At 45.1% G+C, this 20,155-nt stretch overlaps 2 protein-coding genes and 1 long non-coding RNA gene across 3 annotated transcripts in view; 1 reads left to right on the forward strand and 2 right to left on the reverse strand.

Annotated features, from left to right (window-relative positions):
* MORN2 (MORN repeat containing 2) overlaps positions 1 to 20,155 on the reverse strand; it is a 1,051,609-nt gene that overhangs the window by 366,698 nt on the left and 664,756 nt on the right. The window lies entirely within an intron of this gene.
* GEMIN6 (gem nuclear organelle associated protein 6) overlaps positions 1 to 20,155 on the reverse strand; it is a 470,738-nt gene that overhangs the window by 265,073 nt on the left and 185,510 nt on the right. The window lies entirely within an intron of this gene.
* The window catches only part of LOC126933583 (uncharacterized), a 55,821-nt gene continuing 53,787 nt past the window's right edge, over positions 18,122 to 20,155 (forward strand). Inside the window, exon 1 of the long non-coding RNA XR_007718678.1 lies at positions 18,122 to 18,407. This is a non-coding gene — a long non-coding RNA (uncharacterized LOC126933583). The remainder of the gene's footprint in view (positions 18,408 to 20,155) is intronic.

Consider the following 20,155-nt stretch of genomic DNA (forward strand, 5'->3'; position numbering starts at 1 on the left):
TAGCCTTTGAGACCCAGTTCAAATGTTCCCTCTCCAGAAACGTTTTTTCTGATTCCCTGTCACTGAAAGTTGAAAGTGATCTCTCCCCGCTCTGACACCACTGGTTTGATAGAGGGTCTAAAGGTGAGAACCAAAGTTCTCTCCATTCTGAGAGCCACCTGTAAGCCCCCAGAAGCTGGAGTCTGCCAAGCTCCCCTCGCCTTACAGGGGAAGTCCGATCTGGTTCCATAATTCCCAATTCAAGCTCTGAGGGTTGACAAAGCAGAGGGTGAGCTGGACTGGTTTTGGGGAGAGGGTTATTCACTCTCTTTCTAGAAACCAAGGAGTAGGGTGAGGACCTAAGAGAATCATAAGGAAAACCAGAGGTGTTTGCAAGAAGGGGAGTTTTGCTCCCAGATGGTTGTTCGCTTGGCCATCGGGCTTGTCGATCTGCCCTTGGGCTGTGGAGAAGAGGATGGGAGGGAGATAGTGGGGAAGGGATATACTGCCTGACAGAGAGGGCCCAGAACTGCTGCCTTGAGTTCTCGGCTCCTGAGGGCGTGCAGGATGGATCCATGCAACCTCGCTGTGCTGAGAGAGGACACACTTGCCCTTTGCCTCTCTCTCTTCCTGCACCAACACACGCTGGAGGGCTGGTTCTAGAGAGGGGAGGAGATGATGGGTAAAGAGATCAAGCGTAAACTAGAGTCGCAGACAGACCCAGTCTGCGCGGGTGGACTGGGAGGTCATGAGACTTGAAGCTTCAGGATGCAAACAAAGGACTGAGTCTTAAATCGGAAATAACCAAAGGTGGCTAGAAAGCTATGGGAGGTGGAAAAGATGTGATTAAGGAACCCTCTATTTGAGGGAAAAAAAAAAAAAAAAGGATGGGTCAGTCTGGATTAGTTGGGGGCAATTATACTAAGAGAAAAATCATGTTTTATCCCCAAGTAGTTGAGATTATTCAATCAACTGTTTAGAATTTTTTTTTTTTTTTTTTTTTTTTTAGACTGAGTCTTGCTCTGTCACCCAGGCTAGAATACAGTGGCATGATCTCAGCTTACTGCAACCTCTGCCTCCCAGGTTCAAGTGATTCTCCTGCCTCAGCCTTCTGAGTAGCTGGGATTACAGGCACCCACCACCATGCCCGGCTAATTTTTGTATTTTTAGTAGAGATGAGGTTTCACCATGTTGGCCAGGCTGGTCTCGAACTTCTGACTTCAGATGATCCACCCACCTCGGCCTCCCAAAGCACTGGAATTACAGGCGTGAGCCACAGTGCCCAGCTAGAATTATTTTTGCACCAGATTTTCTCTTTAAAAAAAAAAATTGTGCTAAAACCACATAACATAAAATTTACACTCTTAAACATTTCTCCCTTTTTTTTTTTTTTGAGACAGTCTCACTCTGTTGCCCAGGCTGGAGTGCAGTAGTGTGATCTTGGCTCGCTGCAACCTCTGCTTCCTGAGTTCAAGTGATTCTCATGTCTCAGCCTCCCGAGTAGCTGGGATTACAGGCATGTGCCACCACACCTGGCTAATTTTTTTTTTTTTGTTGTTGTTGTTGTAATTTTAGTAGACATGGGGTTTCGCCATGTTGGCCAGGCTGGTTTCGAACTCCTGGCCTCAAGTGATCTATCTGCCTCGGCCTCCCAAAGTGCTGGGATTACAGTTGTGAGCCACCGTGCCTGGCCAGAATTTCTTTCTTTTTTAAGGCTGAATAATATTCCATTGTATGTGTACACCACATTTTGTTTATCTAATCATCTGCTGATGGACACTGGGGTTGCTTCTACCTCTTGGCTGTTGTGAATAATGCCCTATAAACATGGGTGTGCAAATATCTCTTTGAGATCCTGCTTCCAATTTTTTTGAGTATATACCTATAAGTGGAATTGATGATTCTATTTTTAATTATTTGAGGAACCTCCACACTGTTTTCCATAGTAGTTGCATCATTTACATTCCCACCAAGAGTGTACAAGGTTTCTTATTTCTCCACTTTCTCACCAACACTTGTGATTTACTGTTTCTTTCTTTCTTTCTTTTTTTAATAATAGCCATCCTAGTGGGTATAAGGTGATATCTCATTGTGGTTTTGATTTGCATTTCCCTAATGATTAGTGATGTTGAGCATCTTTTCCTGTGCGTGTTGGCCACTCGTATATCTTCTTTGGAGAAAAGTCTGTTCAAGTCATTTGCCCATTTTTTCATTGAGTTATTTGTGTTTCTTTGTTGTTGTTGAGTTGTAGAAATTCTTTATATACTCTGGATATTAGTCCCTGATCAGGTTTATGATTTGTGAATATTTTCTCCCATTCCTTAGGTTGCCTTTTCACTCTGTTGATTATGTTCTTTGATGAGGCTCATCTCTTATCATTCTGAAGTTTGTTGGGGCGAGATTGTATTTCAGGAGGCTTCTCAGTAAAGGCTTGTGGAATGAGGCAAGGAACATACAGTGAAGATGATTAGGCAAGCATCTTTTTGAGGAGGTGGAACTCAAGTTGCTGGACAAGGTGGACCCCAAGTACAAAAGCAGACTACGGCTGGGTGTGTTGAGTCACACCTGTAATTCCAGAACTTTGGGAGGCCGAGGCAGGTGGGTCACTTGAGCCCAGAGGTTCAAGACCAGCCTGGACAACATAGTAAAACCCCATTTCTACAAAAAAATACAAAAATTAGCAGGGCATGGGGGCATGCGCCTTGTAGTCCCAGCTACTCAAGGGTGCTGAGGAGAGAGGATCGCTTGAGCCAGGGGGGTTGAGGTTGCTGTGAGCCGTGTCCCAGCGACTGCACTCCAGCCTAGAGGACAGAGTGAGACCCTGTCTCCCAAAAGCAAAAGGCCAGGCATGGTGGCTCATGCCTTTAATCCCAGTACTTTGGGAGGCTGAGGCGGGCTGATAGTTGAGCTCAGGAGTTCGAGACCAGCCTGGCTAACATGGTGAAACCCCATCTCTACTAAAAATACAAAAATTAGCTGGGCCTGGTGGCATGTGCCTGTAATCCCAGCTACTCAAGAGGCTGAGGCAGGAGAATCACTTGAACCCTTGAGGCAGAGGTTGTAGTGAGCCGAGATGGTGCCACCACACTCTAGCCTGGGCAACAGAGCGAGATTCCATCTCAAAAAAAAAAAAAAAAAAAAAAAAAAAAAGAAAGAAGAAAGAAAAGAAAGAAAGAAATGCAGACTAGGATTTTGCCTGTGGCTCCCTTTCCACTCCTGCCCTCTCCTCTGACAGTTCCTCTCTGTGCAGGCACTAGGTCCTTTAAGCGGGTCTGTCACATACAGGCTGTCCCCTGGACCACAGTTCTGGTCACTTTGACAAGTGGATCTGAAGCGCTATAGAGCTGGGTGCGGTGCTGGGGATTACCAGGGAGAATGAAACACAGCCCTACCCTCAAATGTGCCCCTCTGCAGGGGAGGGGAGAACTGTGGGAATTTCATTTACTCTAATGTGATGAATGTGCCCTGGAGGAGTAGCTACCCACAGTGGAAAAAAGGCAAAGAAGGGCTCCTGATCTGGACCAGGGAGGTGTGAGGCTTCCCGGAGGAGGCCATTCTGAGGTCATTTGGCATGGAGCCTGGTCAGCCCTCAGGGCGGCCTGTGCTCCTCCACTCCGTAGGCCCCAGTTTGCGCCCCTGGAGTCGCTAGAAGAGGGAGCATCACTGCAGATTGTGTCATCTTTCCCCCATTGGCATGTTCACTAGGTAAAGGTGCAAAAGTAGGCCGAGGCAGGAGGATCGCTTGAGGCCAGGAGTTCAAGAACAGCCTGGGCAACATGTGAGACCCCCATATTTAGCCCCCCCGCCAAAAAAATTAGCTGGGTGTGATGGTACACACCAGTAGTCTTAGCTACTTGGGAGGCGGGAGGATCCCTTGAACCCAGGAGTTTGAGGCTGTGGTGAGCCATGATCACACCACTGCACACCAGCCTGGGCGACGAAGCAAGACTCTGTCTTTTAAAAAAGAAAAATGGGCCGGGCACGGTGGCTCAAGCCTGTAATCCCAGCCCTTTGGGAGGCCGAGGTGGGCGGATCACGAGGTCAGGGGATCGAGACCATCCTGGCTAACACGGTGAAACCCCGTCTCTACTAAAAAATACAAAAACTAGCCGGGTGAGGTGGCGGGCGCCTGTAGTCCCAGCTACTCGGGAGGCTGAGGCAGGAGAATGGCGTGAACCTGGGAGGCGGAGCTTGCAGTGAGCTGAGATCCGGCCACTGCACTCCAGCCCGGGCGACAGAGCGAGACTCCGTCTCAAAAAAAAAAATAAAATAAAATAAAAAAGAAAGAAGAAAAATGTAAAAGAAAGGTGCAAAAAACTAAGAGGAGCAATATACATGACTGATCAATTTTTTCTAAAAATTAAATGCTAAAAAATCAGATTTATTGTTTAATAATAATGTGCTTCATATGTGCCAGTCACTGTTCTAAGCACTTTACATGTCTTTAACTTAGTTATTCCCCACAACAGCTCTATGACATAGGTTTTCTTTCTACCCGTTTACCTTTTGTAGACAGGGAAACTGAGGCACAGGGAGGCTAAGTAACGGGCCCGAGGCCAGAGAGTAGGAAGTGAGAAAGCTGGAATTGGAACGCGGGAGCCTGTGCTCTTGGCCTCTGACGGTGTGATTTTTTCATGCCGAGAAAGTTTTTCTGCTTCAATCAACTTGATTCAACAGAATATTTGTTATAGGGTCGTTGCCTTTAAAGCTGTCATTTCTTTTTTTTTTTTTTTTCTCGAAAATCATTTTAATGTAGTCCATTTAATACCAATGCTTTCCTAAAATGTAAACTGTGAGAAAGAACAATCATTCAGTTGGGAAATGGAGTCTTCAATGGTTCATCCTTCAACATGATTTCCTGAATACTGTCGATTTTATGTCCACCTGATTTCAGCCATTTTTTGTACTGTTCCTCAGCGTGCAGTAGAGAATCTGCTTTTGAAGCATCTTTCCGATCTGATTCACCACTCCATGGCACAGATGGAGGCGAATTTGTAGACTGTCATTAGGATTTCCATCCACCCAGCGCCATCTTCCGCCCAATCACAGCGGCGGCTACGGGCGGGGGAGGAGGGGAGCCGGCCGCCAGCTCGCACCGCAGTCCGCGGGCGGACCCCAAGCCGTCGCGGACCCACGCACGGAGCCCGCTGGGCCGTCGCTGCCGTCGTCCTAAGGCTGTCATTTCTTACTTGCCCCTTCTGAAAAATTCACTGTTGACTTAGGTATTCCACGTAGGACTTAGAGCCCTGGGACATCTAGGGCATTAGTCACCACTGAGCTTCTGTTGCTGATTCCTGGGAATCTCACTTAAAGGCACACTTTTTAAAAAACAACAACAAACAACTCAAAATAAAATTAGAAATAAATAAATATACCATAGACAAAAGGGGAAAAAATATCTTAATAGGAAAAACAATAACAACAAAAAACCATAATCACAGTACTCAATTAAATAAACCATAATATAAATTAATCAGAACCATAATAATACAATGAACTATAATAAAATAAATCATGAAATTAAATAAAATGACGCTCAAAATTAACACTTCCTTAATATCAGTTAATATCACAGTTCAATTTTCTTTATTTCAAAATTCTCTTTTCACCCTTGCATTTGGTCACAGGTCTGTCTCAAGTCTTTTCTAATCCATAAAAGAATGTTTTCCTTTCAATTTTTGTTCATTTTATTTGTTGAAGAAACTGGGCCATTTGTCCGGTAGAATAACTAGGAAGACTGACAAATAGGGTTTCAGATTTCTCTGTGGTTCTCTTTGCCCCTAGGCTGCATCTTCCCTAGAGAGATGTTCGGTCAAAGTACTGCGTTTTAAAGTCACTTAAAATAATTCTTCTCCCTGTGATTACAAAATCAACTTGCTATACTATAACCATCATTTGGCTAAGTTTGTTTTTGATTGAAGGGGGTTGCCTTTTCTAAGCATAATTTTGTTTTTCAATACTCTAACATATTTACATGCTGAAAGTAAAAATTATAGGAGAGATAGAAGCAGAGAATTTAGCCTCCATGTCTGCCCCTTCCCCACTCAGCTGTCACAGCTGCCATTCTCTTTCTCTTCTCATCTTAGAGATAATATTTTCTAATTAACTTTTTTTTTTTTTTTTGAGATGGAATCTTGCTCTGTTGCCCAGGCTGCAGTGTGGTGGCGGAATCTTGGCTCACTGCAACCTCTGCCTTCCGGGTTCAAGCCATTCTTCTGCCTCAGCCTTCCCAGTAGCTGAGACTGCAGGCGCCTGCCACCATGCCCAGCTAATTTTTGTATTTTTAGTAGAGATGGGGTTTCACCATATTGGCCCGGGTGGTCTGGGATTCTTGACCTCGTGATCTGCCCGCCTTGGCCTCTCAAAGTGCTGGGATTACAGGCGTGAGCCACCACACCTGGCCTTTTTTTTTTTTTTTTTTTTTTTTTTTTTTTTTTTTTTTTTTTTGAGACAGAGTCTTGCTTTGTTGCCCAGGCTAGAGTGCAGTGGTACGATCTCAGCTCACTGCAACCTCTGCCTCCCGGGTTCAAGTGATTCTCTTGCCTCAGCCCCTGAGTAGCTGGGTCTACAGGTGCCTGCCACCATGCCTGTCTAATTTTTGTATTTGTAGTAGAGATGGGGTTTCGCCATGTTGGCTAGGCTGGTCTCAAACACCTGACCTCAGGTATTCTGCCTGCCTCAGCTTCCCAAAGTGCTGGGATTACAGGCATGAGCCACTGTGCCAGGCCCCTCCTCCCTTTCTAACAACAACAAAAAAAGCTAGCATACCGTATTTACTCTTCTGACCTTGTATTTCTTACTTACCACTATACTCTGGAGGCCATCTATCCTCCTTCCTTTTATTGCTGCACAACAATTCACTGTGTGCATACTCCTTAATGAATTCAACCAGTGGCCTACTAATGGACATTTGGGTTGTTTTCAGTTTTTGCTATTACAAATAGTGCTGCAATGAATAACTGGAGCATATGCCACTTCACATTTCTGGTAGTTATGTTTGCAATTGACTCCTAGAACTGCGGTTGCTGGGTCAAAGGGCAAGGGCACATGTAATTTTGCTGGACATTACAAAATCCTTCTCCAAAGAGATTGTGTGATTTTGAATCCCCATCAGCAATAGGGGAGAATGTTTCCCCAAAGCCTCACCAATAGACTATATTGTCCAACTTTTGGACTTTTGCCTATATGAAAGATAAGAAATGGTACCATAGTGTACATATTTTAAGTTTGCAATTCTGTTATTAGGAAAACAATAGTAAACATATTTTCACTAGTTTCATTTGCTTCGTTTTTTCTGTGAAATGTCTGTTCATATTTTGCCCATTTTTCTATCAGGTTATTAGGCTTTTTCTTCTGAGAAATTCTTTAATTGTTAAGGATATTAACAATTCATTAATCTTGATTGTTAACTAACCTTGACTGTCTGTGATACAATTTGCAATTCCTTCTCCCAGGTTTTCATTTGCCTTTTGATTTTACCAGGATATTTTACTTAGGATGTTTTTATAATGCTACAGAACCAAATTTGTTAATATTTTATTACCTTTATAAGTTAGGGATTTTATGAGTTACAATTAGAAAAGATTTTGTCTTTTCTACATTATAACGTATTCCACTCTCTGTTTTTTGCATTATTTGTATGGTTTCATTTTTACATTGAGCTTTTGATCCATTTGATGCTTAATCCAAAAGCTTTTACCCTGGTGCCTAATGTAAGGAATGGATCTAATTTGATATTTTCCACGTGGCTATCAAATTGTATGACACGTGTGAATGATAATCTCAATGAAGCTGTTTACACACACACACACACACACGCACGCACGCAGAAGGATATATGCTAGCACGCACTGGTTGACTCTGGATGGTGGCATTATGAATGCTTTCCGTTTTCTGTTTTATTATTTTCCTCTGTATGAACAGATACACCCTGTGAAGGCTGGGACATTTGTGTCTGAGAGGATGTAATGCAGACCCAGTAAAACATTTTTTAAAGAAGTTTGTCCATAATTCATACTCAGGCAGTCCAGCAATCGAAATGTCTGCTGTGCTCACTGGACTGAGCGTACTCTGTGCTGCGGGAAATAGTTAAAAAAGCGAAATCATCTGTACAGAGATACAGCTAAAAAAGTCAAGGCAACCAATGGTGAGGAGAATTGAGGTCTCAGAGAAGGCCAAATGAGCAATAGAGACTGGTGAAAAATTCACAGGAGACATCTTCATGGGCTGGGTAGCCTGGGAGGCTTCAGGGAGGAAGTGTCTTCCAGTTAGTCCTTGAAGGATGAAAAGGATTTAGACTCGTGGGGAAAACAGAGATGCCTGAATGCAAAGACAGTGTTGTAGGAGAGGTGAATGGGAACACCTGAGGGTGTCTGGGACACCGGGTAGGCAAGGTGGTCAAAGAGGATACCCTGAGCGACTGACACTGTTCACCCAGACTGGGGAGCAAAGCTCTCTGCTCCTCCTGGGAAGTGAGGTTGCCTGCAGTTGCTGGGGCCAGGGAGTCTCTCAGAGGAGCCAATTACACACAGAGCCCCTCCCCAGGGAGCTCATTTCTGGTGGTGAACCGCTTGCAGATGGGGACACCTGGGGATGCTGAAGTCCATGAGACTATCAAGGTTTAGATTTGCTTTTGCTCCTAATCATTCCACTCTTGGCTGGCACCCATGATCTGAGGACCCCTGACTCTGTGGCAGGACATACCAGCCCTCCACAGATGGGAACGTACAGCTGCCTCCCTCCCTCGTTGCAGGGCCCACGGGGTGCAAACCCCTAGGGTTGGATGGACTTCTGCTGAGAAGGTCTGGGCTGGGCGGGACAGCTCACATCTGTTAATTCCAGCACTTGGGAGGCCGAGTCGGGTGGGTCATGTGGGGTCAGGAGTTTGAGACCAGCCATGGCCAACATAGTGAAACCCTGTCTCTACTAAAAATACAAAAGTTAGCCGGGTGTGGTGGTGTGCGCCTGTAGTCCCAGCTACTCTGGAGGCTGAGGCAGGAGAATTGCTTGAACCAGGGAGGCGGAGGTTGCAGTGAGCCGAGATTGCACCACTGCACTCCAGCCTGGTCAATAGAGCGAGACTCTGTATCAAAAAAAAAAAAAAAAAAAAAAGTCTGCTGAGCACAAATATTCTGCTTCCTCCTCCTCCGAACAGTCTGAATAAGCAACAACATTTATCCTAGGCAAGGAAGGGTGTCCCGGGGAAGGGGCGGGCAAGTCTAACAGCCAAAAACAGCCACCTGACACCTGGTGTAAACTACAGCTTCATTCCTTTGAGTAGTAAAGTTTAAAAAAAGGCCTCACATGTTCAGTTAGTCTTTTGGATTGCGTGTGTGTGTTTGGTGGGGTTGGGGGACTTTAGCAACTCTCCCTTTCCTGTGATTCCCCAGAACCACGTGCAGGCCCCACATCCGTGCCTTTTCCTCTGGACTGCCCCTAGATTGCGGAGGGCCCTCCTTCACTTTGCATTCTTCCACTTCAGGGCAGGGTCATGCTCCCAAATCATCCCCTAAAGGGAGTTCTTTTTTTTTTTTTTTTTTTTTTTTTGAGACGGAGTCTTGCTCTGTTGCCCAGGCTGGAGTGCAGTGGCCTGATCTCAGCTCACTGCAAGCTCCGCCTCCCGGGTTTACACCATTCTCCTGCCTCAGCCTCCCGAGTAGCTGGGACTACAGGCGTCCACCACCTCGCCCGGCTAGTTTTTTGTATTTTTTAGTAGAGAGGGGGTTTCACCGTGTTAGCCAGGATGGTCTCGATCTCCTGACCTCGTGATCCGCCCGTCTCGGCCTCCCAAAGTGCTGGGATTACAGGCTTGAGCCACCGCGCCCGGCCTAAAGGGAGTTCTTTAACTTCCTGAGACAATCCATTTTTGTTTTGAACAATCCCCACTTGTGTCTAACCTAAAGCTCTCATGCTGCAGAAATAGAGAACACCCGAATATCACCTTTTCCTCCTTAATTAGAGATCCTACTGGTGTTCCCCTTTAGAGGGTTACATGGTGGGATGGACAGAGCATGGGCTCTGAGTGAGTCTGATGGAATCCTGGCTCTGTCACTACCTGCTGGATGTCCTTGGGCAAGTGAGTGAGTTCTGAGCCTATCTCTGCACTTTCACATGGTTGTAGTAAGGATGAAACAACACAGGCAAAGTGCCTGGCTCATGGGCAGAAGGCTACAAAAACCAGTTTATTTGATATGTTCAAAAGCCTTTCTTGGCATAACCCTCAGCCTTCTGGGTTTGTGCACCCTAACGTTACCCATCCTGCTTCCTAACACTTTCATCATTCCCCCCAATTTGAGTACACCACTGTCCAGAAAGGCCCTGAGCTCACTGTAAAGCCTCTTTTGAGCCTGCACAATGGAAATATTCCTTTCCAGGCGAGGTTTCTATAGCAAGAGCTGGCTGCTAGGCCCAAGGAGGCTGCCCCAGGGAGAGAGAATCCCCTAGATGCTGCCTGCAGAACAGGGTCGGACAGATGCGACTGTGTTTACGGTCTTGTCCTCAGTTACCTGACACCAGTCTCCATGGGAATTAGCACGAGGCATCTCGAATTTCAGGGTACATATTTCTGTCTGAGCTTGAGCTGCTGATCTTCCCCTCCATGGACCTGCACCACATCCTCCCAGAAATAAGTGACCCAGCCTCCTTGTGGAATGACCTACACAGAAAGCATGCCTTCCTGGGTACGGGGAGAGAACTGGGACAGTGAGTAAGGGAGGAGAGGCTCTTGAGAATTAAACAGGGCACACGGGGCTGGTCAGGAGCCAAGTCATTAATGACTCTGCTGATTTCCCTTTGGAGCAGTCAGGACCTGTTTTGCTGTCACTTTAGCATCCTGTAACCCCTTTGATAATCGAGATGGTGGTACCTGAAAGCAGGTGCCTTGATACCGCCCGTAACCTTGTTTCAGTATCTCCCTCCCTGTTTTGTCCTTGGACAGCCACCTAAGACCCAAATCTTTCTTTCTTTTTTTTTTTTGAGACAGAGTTTCACTTTGCTGGTGGTGCGGATCTCAGTTCACTGCAACCTCTGCCTCCCAAGCTCAAGCGATTCTCCTGCCTCAGCCTCCCAAGTAGCTAAGGTTACAGGCATAAGCCACCACACGTAGCTAATTTTTGTATTTTTCATAGAGACAGGGTTTCGCCATGTTGGCCAGGCTGGTCTCAAACTCCTGACCTCAGGTGATCAGCCCACCTCGGCCTCCCAGAGTGCTGGGATTACAGGCGTGAGCCACCGCACCCAGCCCTTAGACTAAAATCTTCAAGCTGCTTCTCCGTCTCATTTTCTTCCTCTGAGGCTGACTTTAGCCGTGGTTCTACCTGTGTTGCTTTGCTTCTCACTGTCTCAGCACCAAAGTGTTGACAACTAATTTAATTAATGCTTCCAAGTTCAATGAGAGAAGGCCAGAAGGTACTCTGGGTTCCCTGTTTAGTTGTTTAGTTCTCTATGTAGGTCTAGACACGTCGTCATTAACTTTCTGACTCTGATGCTGGAAATTTCTCTTGAAACAGGAGATGGTTTTGGAACAATGGGTCATTCAATTGCCCTCATATTATACTGGATGCCAAAGTTCTCCATAAATTAAAAACAAAATTAGAAGACGACCACCATGCTCACAAACGATAAACTGAACACCATGCACTGGTGATCAGAACCAGTACTGTAATCCAGTATGATGTCATAGATTATCTGATGCCTATTTAGTGATTTTTTTTTTTTTTGAGACGGAGTCTCGCTCCATCACCCAGGCTGGAGTGCAGTGGACGGATCTCAGCTCACTGCAAGCTCCGCCTCCCGGATTCATGCCATTCTCCTGCCTCAGCCTCCCGAGTAGCTGGGACTACAGGCGCCCGCCACCATGCCTGGCTAATTTTTTGTACTTTTTAGTAGAGACGGGGTTTCACCGTGTTAGCCAGGATGGTCTCGATCTCCTGACCTCGTGATCCGCCCGTCTCGGCCTCCCAAAGTGCTGGGACTACAGGCTTGAGCCACCGCGCCCGGCCTATTTAGTGATATTTTTTGCTTCCTTTTAGCCTCCGTTACAATTTGCCATTAAGGGAGAGTAGCTTTCAATTTGGCTTTTTAATGATAATCTGTAGCTTTTGATAACTCATAGTTTCTTTCTCCAAAATGTAGAGTAAGTGGTCTTCAAAGTATGGTCCTGGAACCAACAGCATAAGCATCACCTGGGAGGTTGGTAGAAAGGCAAATTCTCAGGCCCCACCCAGACCTGCTGAATTAGAAACCCTGGACGTGGGGCCCAGCAGTCTGTGTAAGACTCAACCCTCCAGGTGGATGTGATGCATGCTCAAGTTTGAGAACCACTGGTGTAGATAATTAACCAATTACTAGTCAATAAACCTGCTTTAGCTCCGAGTGCTGGCCTGCCCCTTTTTAAAGGATCTCTCAGGGAAAATTAAATTCTTGTCAATCTCAGCTCCTTTTCCAATGAATTTGTCTTGTTTTTGCCTGGAGTAGCAAGTTATGGTGGGAAAGAGGCAACCAGATTTAGGAAGAGCAAGAGATGCAGAGAAAATCCTTGCAAGGAACCCATTTGGCTCTGCTGCAAACAGACGGTGCACCTGGGATTAAGCTCCGCTGAGTTTAAACTGAGCCAGAGGGAGGCATAGGCAGCCATGAGAGCTGCTGGGCCCGCCACCCCAGGAACAGGCTCCTTTCCTGCTCCACCTCTCCTCATTCACCAATGGGATGAGACAAAGCCTATAAACTCTTTTATTGGTGTGTAGTCTGGCTTTGAAGTACATCAGAAGGGCTGGGAACAGTGGTTCACGCCTGTAATCCCAGCACTTTGGGAGGCCAATGTGGATGGATCACTTGAAGGCAGGAGTTTGACTTCAATGACAGCTCACTGCAGCCTCGATCTCCCAGGCTCAAGCAATCCTCCCACTTCAGCTTCCTGAGGAGCTGGGACTGCAGATATGCACCACCATGCCTGGCTAAGTTTTAAAACTTTTTTGTAGAGATGGGGTCTCATTATGTTGCCCAGCCTGGCCAACATAGTGAAACCCTGTTTCTACTAAAAGTACAAAAATTAGCAGGGCGTGGTGGTGCGCACTCAGCTACTTGGGAAGCTGAGACAGGAGAATCACTTGAACTCTGGAGGCAGAGGTTGCATGCAGTGAGCTGAGATTGCACCACTGCACTCCAGTCTGGGTGACAGAGCAAGACTCTGTCTCAGTAAATAAATAAATAAAGTACATCAGAAACAGGACTGATCGTCACTGGAAGGGTCTATAAGGGGACAGCCTTTCCCTTGACTAAGAGGTGATGACTTAGATAGAAAAAGTTTGAGTACTGCCAGAAGGTGTTTAGAATCATAATGGTTCCCATGGACTGCGTGCTTCTGGCTAGCTATAGCTGTGTGGCCACACCAGCTGACGGAGCCTGGGAAACACCAACAACCTCATTACATTTGCTGGTCACGGCTCTTTGAGAGCAGTCCTATTATCAGCCTATTCGTAGATGGGGAGACTGAGGCTCAAATAGGTTGAGCCAAATGCCTGTTGGAAAGGGACAGAGCAGGTGCTTAAACAAAGCAGCCTCAAAAGCTTTCACCTTGGTACTAACCCATCAAGCTGGTCTCCCTCCCATGGGTCCAAGGAGCCAGAATCATCCTTCATTAGTTTCCCAGGAAATCTCGGCTTCTTTGGTCCTTCCCTTCCCTGTTTATCTTCTTGCCACTCTCGCCTGCGTAACCTCCCTCTTCTCCCTCTATTTAGTGACAGTCTTTCCTCCATCTAGACTGAATGCTTTGTCTTCAGAGGTCTCCTTGGGCTTCTGTGTGCCTGATCATCCATCATAACCCTAAAAAATAATCAGAGACAGAAATTTTTATTTAAAAACATTTTTATTCCCTTGTTTAAAACACAATCGATTCTGAATAATACTTATTAACTGAATGAAGGACCAGCAGGTGGGTCCCTCTCAAATGTTGATGGTGTTGGGCTGAGGTGGATTTTATAAATTAAATCAGTGGTTTTGGAGTCCCAGAGCAATAATTTCCTAGGGAGTTAGGATGAGTGGACCACATCTTCCAAGGGGCTGCATGAGAATCTGACCCTGCCCTTTGCCGCTATTCTCTCCTGGTTCGATTCTGAATCCTCTGGAGTACGGTCCAGGAATTGTGTCTTTTTTTTTTTTTTTTTTTTTTTTTTTTTTTTTTTTTGAGACAGGGTCTTGCTCTGTCACCCAGGCTGGAGCACAGCAGTGCAATGACAGCTCACTGCAGCCTCGATCTCCCAGGCTCAAGCAATCCTCCCACTTCAGCTTCCTGAGGAGCTGGGACTGCAGATATGCACCACCATGCCTGGCTAAGTTTTAAAACTTTTTTGTAGAGATAGGGTCTCATTATGTTGCCCAGACTGGTCTCAAACTCCTGAGCTCAAGTGATCCTCCTGCTTCGGCCTCCCAATGTGCTGGGATTACAGGTGTGAGCCACCGCATCCGACCTGAAAGTTGGTCTTTTTCAGAGGTCCCCAGTAATCCTTACAATTAGGCCAGTTTGGGAAACACTGAACTTGAAGGAATAAACCATTGGTCCTTTCATTTCCTTGCACTTCCACATAACCCATCTCAGAAGCTCCCTCTGGACATCCTGAAGCTAGGGGTCCCAGGACCAAAATTTGAGAACACTGCCCCAGAGCAGATGTCAAACTCAAAGGCTTGTTCAAGCACAGATTATGGGCCCCACTTCTAGAGTTTCCGATCTAGTTGGTCTGAGGTGAGGCTGGGGAATTTGCATTTCTAGTGAGTCCCCTGATCATGCTGATGCTGCTGGTCCAGATACCACACTTTGAGAAATCTCCTGTGCTAGATCATTCTGTTGTGTTAAAGAATAGATTTGCCCTCACCCAGACCAGAGACTTTTCTTCATGTCAAGCTTAGATGTATGTAATTGCAATAACTGACATACCAGACCTTCCTTATAAATCACCAGTTTCCTTAATTATTACAGAGCTCTGCTCTTGCAATGTATAGTAATATTCTATTTACTGTTAGAAGTAGGTATTAGGTGGCCAGGTGCCATGGCTCATGCCTGTAATCCCAGCACTTTGGGAAGCCGAGGCGGGTGGATCACAAGGTCAGGAGTTCAAGACCAGCCTGGCCAACATGGTGAAACCCTGTCTCTACTAAAAATACAAAAAATTAGCTGGTTGTGGTGGCGGGTGCCTGTAATCCTAGCTACTCTGGAGGCTGAGGCAGGAGAATTGCTTGAACCCAGGAGGCCAAGGTTGCGGTGAGCCGAGATCATGCCGTTGCACTCTGGCGTGGGCAACAGAGCAAAACTCCGTCTAAAAAATAAAAAAAAAGAAGTAGGTATTAGGAAACTTAGATGCTAGGATTTCACTTACAACCCAGAGGCAAACTTCATGAACATCTAGAGAGAAGTCATTTCCCTCTATATGGCCTGATTTTCCCCTCATTTGCCAAATACAACATCTTGAGAAGATGAAATGCGAGAATAAAATAGAACACATTTATCCTCTGTTAACTGATCATAGGGTAAAAAGAAAATATTAAAAAAAAAAAAAAAAAAAAAGCTGAGCATGGTGGTTTACACCTGTAATCAGCACTTCGGAAGGCCAAGACGGAAGGATTGCTTGAGGCCAGGAGTTTGAGACCAGCCTGGGCAACATAACAAGATCCCCATCTCTACAAAAAAAATTAGCCTAGTGTGGTGGTTGCACATCTGTAGCCCTAGCTACTGGGGAGACTGAGGCAGGAGGATCTCCTGAGCCTAGGAATTTGAGGCTGCAGTGGCACAAATACAATTGTGTACACTGTACTCTAGCCTGGGCTACAGAGCAAGACCCTGTCTCAATAAATAAATAAATAAAATTCAAACACATTCAGAAAAAGTTTAAAGCTCAAGGCACAAATATTAGCCATTACCCTCAGCTTCTGACTTGGGGAGATGAGGAATGTGGCTCCTGCGTCCTGGTTTGTTATTAACTTTAGGGGCAGTGGACAGGCTTCCCTTTCTTCATCTCTAAAAGGCGGGGATTAGCCTGGACTGTTTCAAACATTGCTCACAGCTGGGAGATCACGAGATTTCAACCCTGACCCAGCACCTGAGACTGGGTTCGTTTTTATGTTGGTTCATATGGAGATCTGTTTCTACTCTTCAGATTGTAATCTAGGTTTGGGGCATGAAATATTCCATTTAAAACATCTAGGATGCTTGCGGCAAGTGGGCAGAAAAAGTGTGAGGGCCATTTAACACAAAACAAGGCCAGATGGAAACAAAAAGCAAGTGAAACGTGGGCCGTGGTGTTCTGCAGAGTGGCCCGACTTATCAGCGTGTTCTCTTCAATGCCTGTCAGAGAAGAGGCGATCACCGTGTCTTATGAAATCAGATCTGTAACCGGAGAAAAGATGAAATTGCTTAACTAGCCCGACTCATGTCAGTTTTTATTTGAGAAGAGAAAAAACATCCCTTTGAATAAGAGAAATATAGCAGTCCTTATCTGTCTAGCAACTGTACTCTCTGTATAAAAAAAGGTAGCCCCATGATTCTACAATTATTTTTAAATTATAAATAAATACAGTATAAATGTATTGAAGGCAGGTGTGCAAACTTATTTTACTAATGGTGTGATCACAGTAGTTTGGAGACCGCTGCTCTAAGTGATGAAATTTCAGGGGTCCCTGCTTCATCCTTTGCATATTTATTTTTAAAGAAACTTTAAAAAATAAACATTATTATTATTATTATTATTTGAGACAGAGTCTTGCTCTGTTGCCCACACTGGAGTGCAGTGGCGTGATCTCGGCTCACTGCAAGCTCCACCTCCCGGGTTCACTCCGTTCTCCTGCCTCAGACTCACTAGTAGCTGGGACTGCAGCTGCCCGCCACCATGCCTAAAAAATTTTGTATTTTTAGTAGAGATGGGTTTTCACCATGTTAGCCAGGATGGTCTTGATCTCCTGACCTTGTGATCCGCCTGCCTCGGCCTCCCAAAGTGCTCGGATCACAGACGTGAGCCACCGTGCCCGGCTGACATTATTTTTAAAAGTAGTTTTAGTCCACAGAAAAATTAACCAGAAGATACAGAAATATCTCATATCCTCCCTGCCCCCACACATACATAGCCGCCCTCTTATCAACGTCGCTTCCACCAGAGTGGTACATTTGTCACAATTGATAACCCACATTGACACATCATTAGCACCCAAAGTCCATAGTTTACGTTACGGTTTACTCTTGGTGGTTTACATTCTGTTTGTTTGGACAGATTTATAGTGGCATGTATCTTCCATTAAACCATCATACAGAGTATTTTCACTGGCCTAAGAATCCTCTGCGCTCTGCCTATTCATCCCTCCCTCCACCCTAACCCCTAGCAACTACTGCTCTTTCTACCATCTCCATCGTTTTGCCTTTTCCATGTTGCCATATAGTTGGAATCATACAGTATGTAGCCTTTTCAAATTGGCTTCTTTCACGAGTAACATGCATTTAAGTTTCCTCCATGTATTTTCATGGCTTGATAGGTCCTTTCTTTTCAGTGCTGAGTAATATTCCATTGTCTGAAAGTACCACAGTTTATTTATCCATTCTCCTACTGAAGGACATCTTGGTTGCTTCTAAGTTTTGGCAATTTTGAATAAAGCTGCTATAAACATCCATGTGCAGGTTTTTGTGTGGACATAAATTTTTGACTTCTTTGGGTTAAAATCAAAGAGTATGATTACTACATTGTATGGTAACCATATGTTTAGTTTTGTAAGAAATTGCCAATCTATCCTTAAAGTGACCATACCACTTTGCATTCCTATTAGCAATGAATGAGGGTTCCTTTTGCTCCACATCCTTGCCAGCATGTGATGTTGTCAGTTGTCAGGTTCACGACTAGGCCAAATATTATGCTGAATCCGAAGGGAGTGGCTGGATGAGCAGAAAGAGCACTCAGGGGGCTGTAAGCAGGTGAAAGATGATTTTATTCAGCAGCAGCTCTCATCAACAGCTTTCTCTCACACTGCCCGCCCTGTCTCGGCTGCTTAGTCTGGCGGCTCCCACACACAGCTGCGTAGCCGGCTCTCCCTTGCCTTCAGGGTGAGCAGCTTAACTCTTTCTCTCTCTGGGCACGAGTGAGCTGAGCTATGTCCTGGCTCCTTCTGTCCATCTGCAAAGACGGACAGCTCTGACTCACTCTTTCTTTCTCTGGGCACCTGTGCGCCCACCATGTCAAGCCATGCTGAGGCGTGCCGAGTCCAAGAGCCATGTCTCTGGTGCACAGTGTTAACAGGGCAGTTATACCTTTTACAGACAACTGTGGCTCCAAGTCAAGTATGAACTTACACAAACAGGTTATATAACAAGTGGAGGTGTGCGCCTGCGTGCCAAACTTGCTGACTCACACAGGCCTGGATACCCGCCTCGGCCTATTCCTTGACCAAAGCACATCAAGGTACCTTACATCAGTGTTCTGGATTTTCACTGTTCTAAAAGGTGTGTAGGTGGTATCTCATTGTTGATTTAATTTGCATTTTCCTGATGACATACATTGTGGGGCATCTGTAATATGCTTATTTGTCACCCGTATATCTTTTGTGGTGAAGTGTCTCTTAAGGTCTTGGCCCATTTTTAATTGGTTGCTTGTTTCCTTACTGTTGAGGTTCAAGAGTTTTATTTACGTTTTTGGATAATAGTCCCATATCAAATACATCTTTGGCAAATGTTTTCTCCCAGTGTGTGGCTTCTCTTTACATTATCATAAGTATTTTTTACAGAGCAGAAGTTTCTAATTTTAATGAAGTCTAGCTTATCAATTTTTTCTTTCACAGATCACACCTTTGGTGTCATGTCAAAAAAGTCATAACCTGGCTGGGTGCAGTGACTCACACTTGTAATCCCAGCAGTTTGGAAGGCCAAGATGGGAGGATCACTTGAGCCCAGGAGTTCAAGATAGCCTGGCAACATAGAGAGACTCTATCTCTACAAATAATTTCAGAACAATTAGCCAGGCATAGTGGCATGTGCCTGTAGTTAACAGCCACACAGGAAGCTGAGGTGGGAGGATCACTTGAGCCTGGGAGGTCAAGGCTACAGTAAGCTGTGGTAGTGCCACTGCACTCTAGCCTGGGCCGCAGAGATCTTGTCTCAAATAAATAAATAAATAAACCAAAGCAAAACAAAAAGTCACCACTAAAGCCAAGGTCAGCTAGATTTTCTCCTATGTTATCTTCTAAGAGTCTTATCATTTTGTGTTTTACATTTAGATCTGTGATCTATTTAGAGTTAATTTTTTGTGAAGGGTATAAGAGCTATATCTTCATTCATTTGTTTGAATGTAAATGTCCTGTTGTCCCAGTACCATTTTTTGAAAAGATTATCTTTTCCCCATTGTATTACCTTTGTTTTTTTGGTCAAAGATCAATTGACTATATTTATATATTTATATGGGTCTGTTTCTGGGATCTCTATTCTGTTTCATTGATCTCTTTATTCTTTTTTTTTTTTTTTTTTTTTTTTGAGATGGAGTCTCGCTCTGTCACCCAGGCTGGAGTGCAGTGGCCCAATCTCGGCTCACTGTGACCTCCGCCTCCTGGGTTCAAGCAATTCTCCTGCCTCAGCCTCCTGAGTAGCTGGGGTTACAGGTGTGTGTCACCACGCCCAGCTAATTTTTGTATTTTTAGTAGAGATGGGGTTTTACCATGTTGGCCAGGCTGGTCTCAAACTGCTGGCCTCAAGTGATCTGCCTGTCTTGGCCTCCCAAAGTGCTGGGATTACAGGCGTGAGCCACCGTGCCCGGCTCTTTGTTTATTGTTTTGCCAATACCACACTGTCTTGGTTGCTGTAACTTTATAGTAAGTACTGAAGTCAAATACTGTAGGTCCTCTAACTTTGTTCTTCTCCTTCAATATTGTGTATCCTACCACTATTTTCAAGGAAGTTAAAAAAAAAATCCATCTTTTTTTTCCCCAATTCTTGCTATAACCCTCACACTGTGCACCGACTCAGCCTCTGTCTTTTACTCGCTGGGTGATCTTAGCTGTTCTCTGTTTTTGTGAAGGAAAGAATCTACATCAGGATATTTATAAGTATAACTTATATACAAAATCCAAACACACTCAGAAAAAGTTTAAAGCTCAAGAAACAAACAAACAAAAAAAACCAAATATCAGCCATTACCCTCAGCTTCTGACTTGGGGAGAT

Source organism: Macaca thibetana, chromosome 13 (assembly GCF_024542745.1).
Source record: "Macaca thibetana thibetana isolate TM-01 chromosome 13, ASM2454274v1, whole genome shotgun sequence".
In the NCBI taxonomy this organism is placed as follows: domain Eukaryota; kingdom Metazoa; phylum Chordata; class Mammalia; order Primates; family Cercopithecidae; genus Macaca; species Macaca thibetana.